Source organism: Solanum tuberosum, unplaced genomic scaffold (genome assembly GCF_000226075.1).
Source record: "Solanum tuberosum cultivar DM 1-3 516 R44 unplaced genomic scaffold, SolTub_3.0 scf00257, whole genome shotgun sequence".
Taxonomy (NCBI): Eukaryota; Viridiplantae; Streptophyta; class Magnoliopsida; order Solanales; family Solanaceae; genus Solanum; species Solanum tuberosum.
In genome coordinates, this window is record NW_006239182.1 from 674,138 (window position 1) to 681,746 (window position 7,609).

A 7,609-nucleotide genomic window follows, 5' to 3' on the forward strand; every position below is an offset into this window, starting at 1 on the left:
TATAAATCATGATAATTGACAACATAAAATATGTTTTGAAAAAAATACAAAAAATTCCACTGATTCTTGAAGTGAATCTATCGTAAAAATACTATAAATCATGATAATTGACAACATAAAATATGTTTTGAAAAAAATACAAAAAATTCCACTGATTCTTGAAGTGAATCTATCGTAAAAATACTATAAATCATGATAATTGACAACATAAAATATTTCAAAAATGTTGTATGTGGGTAGTCTTATTATGCCTTAAATAGCGTCAAAGAAAGTACAAGTTTGTGATAAAAAAAACTTATTCCTTTATCCATGCAAACAATCGCTTCAAAAACTCGGTTATTAGCCCCAAAATATACCATTTATATTATTGGGCCCGTGCATAGCAAGGGCAACATTATCTAGTATTAATAATAATATTTAGAGTTAAAAGGGTCAAAACTAAACTATCATAGTCTTTTGAGTTTCATATCTAAACTATTGAGAGTAAAAGTTTCGTACTTGAACTATCACCCAATAGTTAGCGAAACATTCCTTGACTTATTTCTGATGATGATGTGTGCACTCTCTTTTGTTTAAACATTATATAACGTGACACTTCATGTAGAAAAATAATTTTACCATGACAAATCTAAATAAATTAATACTAAGTTAAAAATGAAGTTTAAAGGTTAAAACTATCACCATATAAATATATTTATTCCACTGTGACATCCATCATCTTCTTCTCCACCTTCTTAGTCGTGATCTCGTCTCTGACATGACATTGATTTCTCCGACATAAAGGGGAGAGTTTAGAATATTAAAAAAAGTTAATTATGAATATATTAAAAAATTAATATGTCATCAAATAGAACCTATGTTAGTTGAACGTAAATTTTATGGACATACGCCTAAAAGCATATCTAGACAACCATTTGATCTAGTCAGCCTCTAGGTGTGTTTCACTAATCAATGAGCTAATCTAGATATAAAATGTATTTTTGACCTTAACTTCAATAATTTATATCTAAAAATGGAATAATTTTTATATAAATATATCTTTTATAACATAAAATTTGATGTCAAAATATAATAATGATGATATATTCCACCGGTTCATGAACAAAACAATTTAAATAGACATTATTCTTAACTTTTCTCCAAAAATGAAATAGAAATAAGTTATACTATAGTGTGTGCCTCGAGAAAACCGAGTAAGAGGACACCAAAAGTCCGTCATGTCGATGACGGAGGCCACCCTCTCCACCGCCGGTAACCGCCGTTCTTACCGGTGCTACAACTGCAACGATGCCTTTCACATAACCACCACCGCCGGCGTCAGCTCCTCTTTTCGTTGCCCTCGCTGCTTTCATCGCCACCTCCTCCCTAATTACACCATTGCCAGTCTTATGCCTTTTTCTCAACATTTAACTCTTACCAATTTTACCCTTTCCACCAACAATTCTGTTACTTTTGATTATTCCGATTCCGAAACTGAATCCGATGAGAGTGATTCCGACGATCTTTCGTTTGAGTTGTTTAACTCAACTCAATTCCGTTCACCGACTCTTAAATCGTTTCTCAACTCACTTCCGAGTGTGAAAATCGATGAATCATCGAAAAACTGTTCGATTTGTATGGAGGAATTTGGAATTGATACGGAAGCGAGTCAATTGCCTTGTAAGCATTTTTTTCATAATGATTGTATTGTCCCTTGGCTTAATCGGAGTAATACTTGTCCACTTTGTCGGCATAAATTGCCGCAAGAAGATGAAGATGAAATTGAAAAGGAACTAGAAGTGATTTTGGATGGTGAAATTGGTGGTAGAGAATTTCGAGATAATAATGTTGTTCTAGTAACAACAGCATCATCCTTGACTGAAGTTGGTGAGGATGTTGACGATGATCTTAGAGAAAGGGATCTGGATGCAATGCGCGATGAAGATGGTGATATAATGATGGTTGATGCTTGAAGTTAAAAAGAGAAACATATAGACATGTATATAATTATCCTTTTTGGGTATGATTTTTATCTATAATGTCTTTCGATTTTACCCAAAAAGATCAAATTTTTAGTGGTGTCCTCTCTTATGCTGAAATATAGGATATATATATGTTATGTTATAGGATCAAAATTTAGTTGATGTTCGTGTTTTATCATAAGTTCATATGTGGAGTTTTCGATGCATTCTATAGAGATTTAATATTTGTTGTGAACATTGAAACTCTTTTGGTGGCAGTTTACTAGAGCATTTTTATGTACATACATCCACATTGAAGCCTTCTATGGCAATAGAATCTACTGTAAATTTCTGTATGGAAATTTTGATTTGGTGATCTATGAAACTTGCCATGAAGCTAGTTTCAAGAGGAGTCTTTGGAAAAAATAGACCTTTTCTACGTAAAACACGGGAAAGAAATGATAAGTACACTTGCTAAAGATTTCAGACTTTGGAAAAAAGGTTACAAGAAACAAAAACTGAATGCAGCATAGAATTGGTCATTGTTGTTGGATGTACCTTTTAAGACCTGACCTCTTTCTACCTAATGCTTCTTGTTTGCAGTACCTAGTCGAAGCACGTGGTAACTTGTGGAAAGCTTTGAAGAATGGTATTCTGCTGAACCAGATGCAGAGGCCAAAAGGCCCAGGTTAACTATTAGAGTCTGCTTGGTGGCAGGTGCATCAGTGCCCGTACTAGTAAATATGGGGAGTTGGTTGTTGCTATTTCCCTTGTGAACGGAGGGGGTGTTGGGATTTTATTTTCACTATTCAAGTCTGTAGCGGTCAACTGTGAAGGATTTCCTATGTGTGTTGTACAACTAGAGGAAATGAGAAAACTTTACAGTTGAGAGCATCAATTAGATTAATTATTTGTCCATACTAGTCACTTAGAGATAGAAACCTCTTCTATGTTCAACATTATCATGTTAAGCAATGCAGTGTCGTGAAGTATTTCTTCAAACTTTCCATTTAATTTTTGTAAGGTTCTATTTCATAATATTACTTCAATCAAGAAGTATGCTCTTTTATAGAAAATGTATATACTTTAAATTTTTTTGTTATAAACAAGAAATGAGTAATGATTCCCACCCCATGTGTTTATGTTATGTTTTGGATATGATTCAATTGCTTCAAATCTATGTAACAGAGGGTGAAGTCTATATGTATGGCATATACATAAGATCTTCTTGGTAATGGCATCAATTCTTGAGTTTTAAGCATTCCCAACTGTATTCATTTAATCTTACATGTTAAGTACAATCTAGGTTTGAGGTCACTGTCATCGGTAAATGATGATTCTTTGTACTTATGGGTTGAATTTAATCTTACATCTTGAAATTTCTAGACGGCATGGTATAAGTGTCACAGATGTTCTGAAGATAAATCTTTTGGGGTGGTAGGAATTTTGTGGTGAGACCAGATTAGCAACGCTTAAAAAATCTGCTTGTTTTGGAAAGTGCTTCTTGAAAAAGTACTTTTGGAGAGTAGCAGTGTGTGTTCGGCTAATCAATTTGAAATGTACTTTTGCCAATGTTAGAGTAGCAATTTGCGCTAACCCTTCGTCTTTTCTGAGATTTTAGTGTTTCAATTTCTTTTTTCTTTTTGTCTCCAACTTTTGCGAAGGCGAGTTATTCTTCTGCTTCAATGGAGTTCGGTGGTGGTTGTAAAAGAAGAAGGCCACATAGCCTTATGAATGGCAATGGCGGCTTCAAGAAATCTAAGCTAGGTAACTTTTTTTGCTTTACTGTTTGCTGCATTTCATCCTCCATTTCTAATCTTTGTTTAGTTGCCTCTTATAGGCTTCATTATTTGTTATCTATATGTGCTGTCAAATCTAGGGTTTTGCTAATTTTTCTTCTCCTGGTTTTTTGAATTTAATGATGTACATGTCACTCTTTATTGGCGTTGTCTATTTATTGTTTTCTAGTGGCCTTTATTTTGGTTTATTCTGTATTTTGTTCCGTGAAGCAAGGTTATAATGCTTATGATTTTCATTGGTTTTTCCTTTTGTTTTCATTGTTGTCATGTGTTCATCATATTTCTTTTTTACCAAAATGCATAATGGTGTATATTAATAGAGCTTTTTTCAGCTTTGTATATTTTGTTGTCAGTTGTGGTGGATGACAATATCTACGTAGTGGTTGTAAATATAGTTTGATAGATAGAATGCCACACCAAAGTGCAAAGTTTGAATAGTTAAATGAATTTAGAATTCGGAAGTTCTAAATATGAGTGAGTTTCTTATAAAGTATGATACTTAAAAACTACAAAGTCAAATTTGAAACCGATGTAGTAAAATATTTTTTCATGATTGAGCTGACAAAATTTTGTTTTCATGTAAGAAAGAGAGGACAACAAATTTGCTGTAGTTACTGGTCCTTTTTTTTTTTTCCTCCAGAAGGCTTTGTCGTGCTTTCTACAGTATTTTGTCATGATTTCTTCACTTCTGTTGTTCTTTTTTTCGATCTGCTTTGATATACTGTTTACTGTTTGTTGAGCCGGGGGTCTATTGAAAACAACCTCTCTAACTTGCAAGGTAGGGGTAAGGTTTGCGTACTCTCTACCCTCCCCAAACGCATTACACTGGGTATGTTGTTGTTGAGCACTTCCTTTTTTTTTAAAAAATAAGCACTTTTGACTTTTCAGAAGCTTGGCCAAACAGGCTATAACCATGCACGGACCTTTTTGTTTATTTTTTGTTTTAAATATAAAGATCTAAGTGCTAGACTTCATTGATTTCATAGATACATAGGGTGTATAGTCCACACTCCACAGATGCTTTTTGTAACTAGCGATACCAACTTGGTATTGAAACTGTTTACAATAATTGCTTACTTATTAAAAGATTGTTTGAGTTCAGCTTTATATGGTTTCATTCCTCATCCTCCATTCCTTATAAGTGTGGGGGTGGCGCTCTATGGTGCTGATTCTGAACATAGTTTTGTAGAAAGAGATAATCATGACTATCATAAAAATACTTTGTCCCATTTTATATGGCGTTATTTGATTGAATGCTGCTTTTGAAACTTTATGACTTATATGTAAATATTAGTGATTGTGGAGCAAAATGTTTACAATAGTGGTTCACAAGTTAGTTTGATTGAGAAATGTTACATCAAAGTTCAATTTTTTTTATTGTTGTAATGAATTTCCACTTTTGAAAGATGTTTAGAAAAGGAATGTCGCCAAACATTCTGGAGTATATTAGTTTTGATATTTATCTAACAAAACTAATAGTATCAAGGAAAAACAAGATCATGATAACAATAAATGTAAATAAAGTGATTGCTTCTTGAGCTGTGGATGGAGTTACTCTTTTTGTAGGATTTTGGAAGATTTGAGCCTAAATATGCTAAAAAGTTGCATTTCTGGCAGATTTTAACTCCTGAATTTAGTTTTACTTCATGTACCATTGCACTTATCATTTCAAATATAATTATCTGCTTCTGTAATTGCTTAAGCACAAGTTCTGGCTTCCATAAAATTAAAGTACTTTTTATTTGCATAATAGCCGAGGCACAAGTTTTGTACTTTGTCTCGTTTAGGTAAATTTTGCTCAGGTTCCGCTTCTAGCTTGTTTTTCTGATCAACTGTTTAGCTTTGTATATACAGCTCTGAGCTACTGGACTGATGGCAGGTTTTCACTAAGCGGGGCAGGGAAGTCAAGTATCAGACTAATAAATACCTTTAGTGCTTATTTACTTACTTTTAAGTGTGGGATCTTAGTCAGTCTTTTCTGCATCTGTTGTCCATCACTTAACTGTCCCCATCTTCCAGGTGAGAATTTTGGTCATACTCCAGGCTGGTCTCATTTCTTTGTTTTTCCATACATTTAAAAGTATTACACATAGACTCGGGTCTATCTGGAACAGCCTCTCTTCCTTCAAGGGGGTTAGGTCTGCATACACTCTACCCTACAGACCCCACTCACTGGTATTACACAGGGTTTGTTGTTGTTGTTGTTATTGTATGTAGAAGTAAGACGCACACTCTCTACATAAACTTCTTTAGGCCAGAGGTCTATGATGCAAGACTATGGTACCATATGCAACTATGCTCAGATTAGCTATACATGAAATCCATATCCTGAGTTTACTTTTTTGCTTTCTTATAAATAAAAAAAAAAGAATACATATCATGGGTTTAATTTTCTGCCTTGTGATTACTCTTCCGAGTTCTGGTTTTTCTATGTTGCTTGTGATCCATTAGGTTTGCCATTATAGTTCTGTTAGTTGTTTGCCCACTCCTTATATTGGGGTTCTAGTAGCTGCCGCTTGAAGTTAAACCGTTTTTGGGAAGTAGTCAGGGTGAAGAGTCCATAATTGTAACTCTTTTAGTTTGAAAATTGAGGATGTTGCTCTGACATATTTGCTCAAGGGCCAGCATGTTTTGTAATGATTTTAATTAAAAAGGTTTTTAGGATGTAGTCTTTGTACAGCTTCTTCTTTAGGATGTAGACTGGATTTAGGTACGCAACAATCGTTCGAAACATCTGCTACCAAGTCAATGGGTTGGTCAATGACTGTGTGCTCTTTGCTGAATTAACGACTGATTTTGGAACCAAACCAGGTAACTTTAGAGGTGATGGCGATGGTAGATTCTGAAGAATCAATGGCTCTACTGGTGACCTGTTGAAAAGAAGAAGGCTGCTTTGACTTTGATTAGCCAACGAGTGCTGGGATACTGTGCTCCTGTTCATTTGTTGGTGATATTTGTACATATGGTATAGCTGTTATAATAGCATGGTTTCTACTTTGTTAAGTCGTATAGTTCAGTTCTGTCATAGAGAGGTAATTCTATCTCTAAACTATCTTACAGAATCCTACTGCTGAGGTTTGCAAGGGCTTGGGTTGAGCTGGGGTAGTTTCCAGAATACCAGACAATTATGCAAGGGTTGCTTCCAACTCTATTGAAGTCGAGCTACTTGTCATTGTTACTCTATCAATTGTATCGTCTAAAGTCTAAACCATGGTTGGTAATCATCTACATCATTAGGAAAGTTTAGTATTTGATTGAGATAGCGGTGCATGAGTTGGATTTTCTTTGAAATTTTGTACTGTGCGAAGGAACAACACTTCGAAGGAAAACAAACAGCTGGGCATTATGGTCATAAGTGCAAAACGAGTTTTTTTTCTTTTTTCTTTTAGTGTTTTTTTGGAAACAGCCTCGTAGTGGTAAGGTATATATATACTTTACCCTCCCTAAACCCTACTTTGTGGAATTTCATCGGGTAGATTGATGTTGTATTTTACTTTCTATATAGACAGTGTTTAGTGTGACACAGAATGTCTTTCAGAAGAAACTTGCAGATGACATGTTAGAGAGTCCGGCACCAAAATGGACGCATTTTGGGCACCATATACTAGAAGGACCCATTCTAATGGACATTTCATCAAGAAATGAGCAAACTGTCCTTTACTACTCTCAACTCTGTCTATTTCCACTGTAAAATAAAACACAAATATTTTGATGGGTTTGCCAGTAAATGATCAAACTATAACTTTTTTTATTAGCTTTTCATGCGAAGGAATATTTATTTTAAAATTTAAGTGTATTATCACCGTCCAGTTGATGCATAGAATTGTGAGAGATAGTTTGCAATGAAAGTAAACACAGTTAATGGTGGTA

At 34.4% G+C, this 7,609-nt stretch overlaps 1 long non-coding RNA gene across 2 annotated transcripts; it reads left to right on the forward strand.

The window, feature by feature from the left end:
• Nucleotides 1-1,128: 1,128 nt before the first annotated feature.
• LOC102595584 (uncharacterized) lies at nucleotides 1,129-7,239 on the forward strand. Of its 2 annotated transcripts, XR_368138.2 has the most exons (4): nucleotides 1,129-1,999; nucleotides 2,544-5,758; nucleotides 6,551-6,704; nucleotides 6,800-7,239. It is a non-coding gene; the product is annotated as an uncharacterized lncRNA (long non-coding RNA). The 2 variants fall into 2 exon arrangements; XR_001474785.1 differs by having other exon boundaries at nucleotides 2,544-6,704.
• Nucleotides 7,240-7,609: the final 370 nt, after the last annotated feature.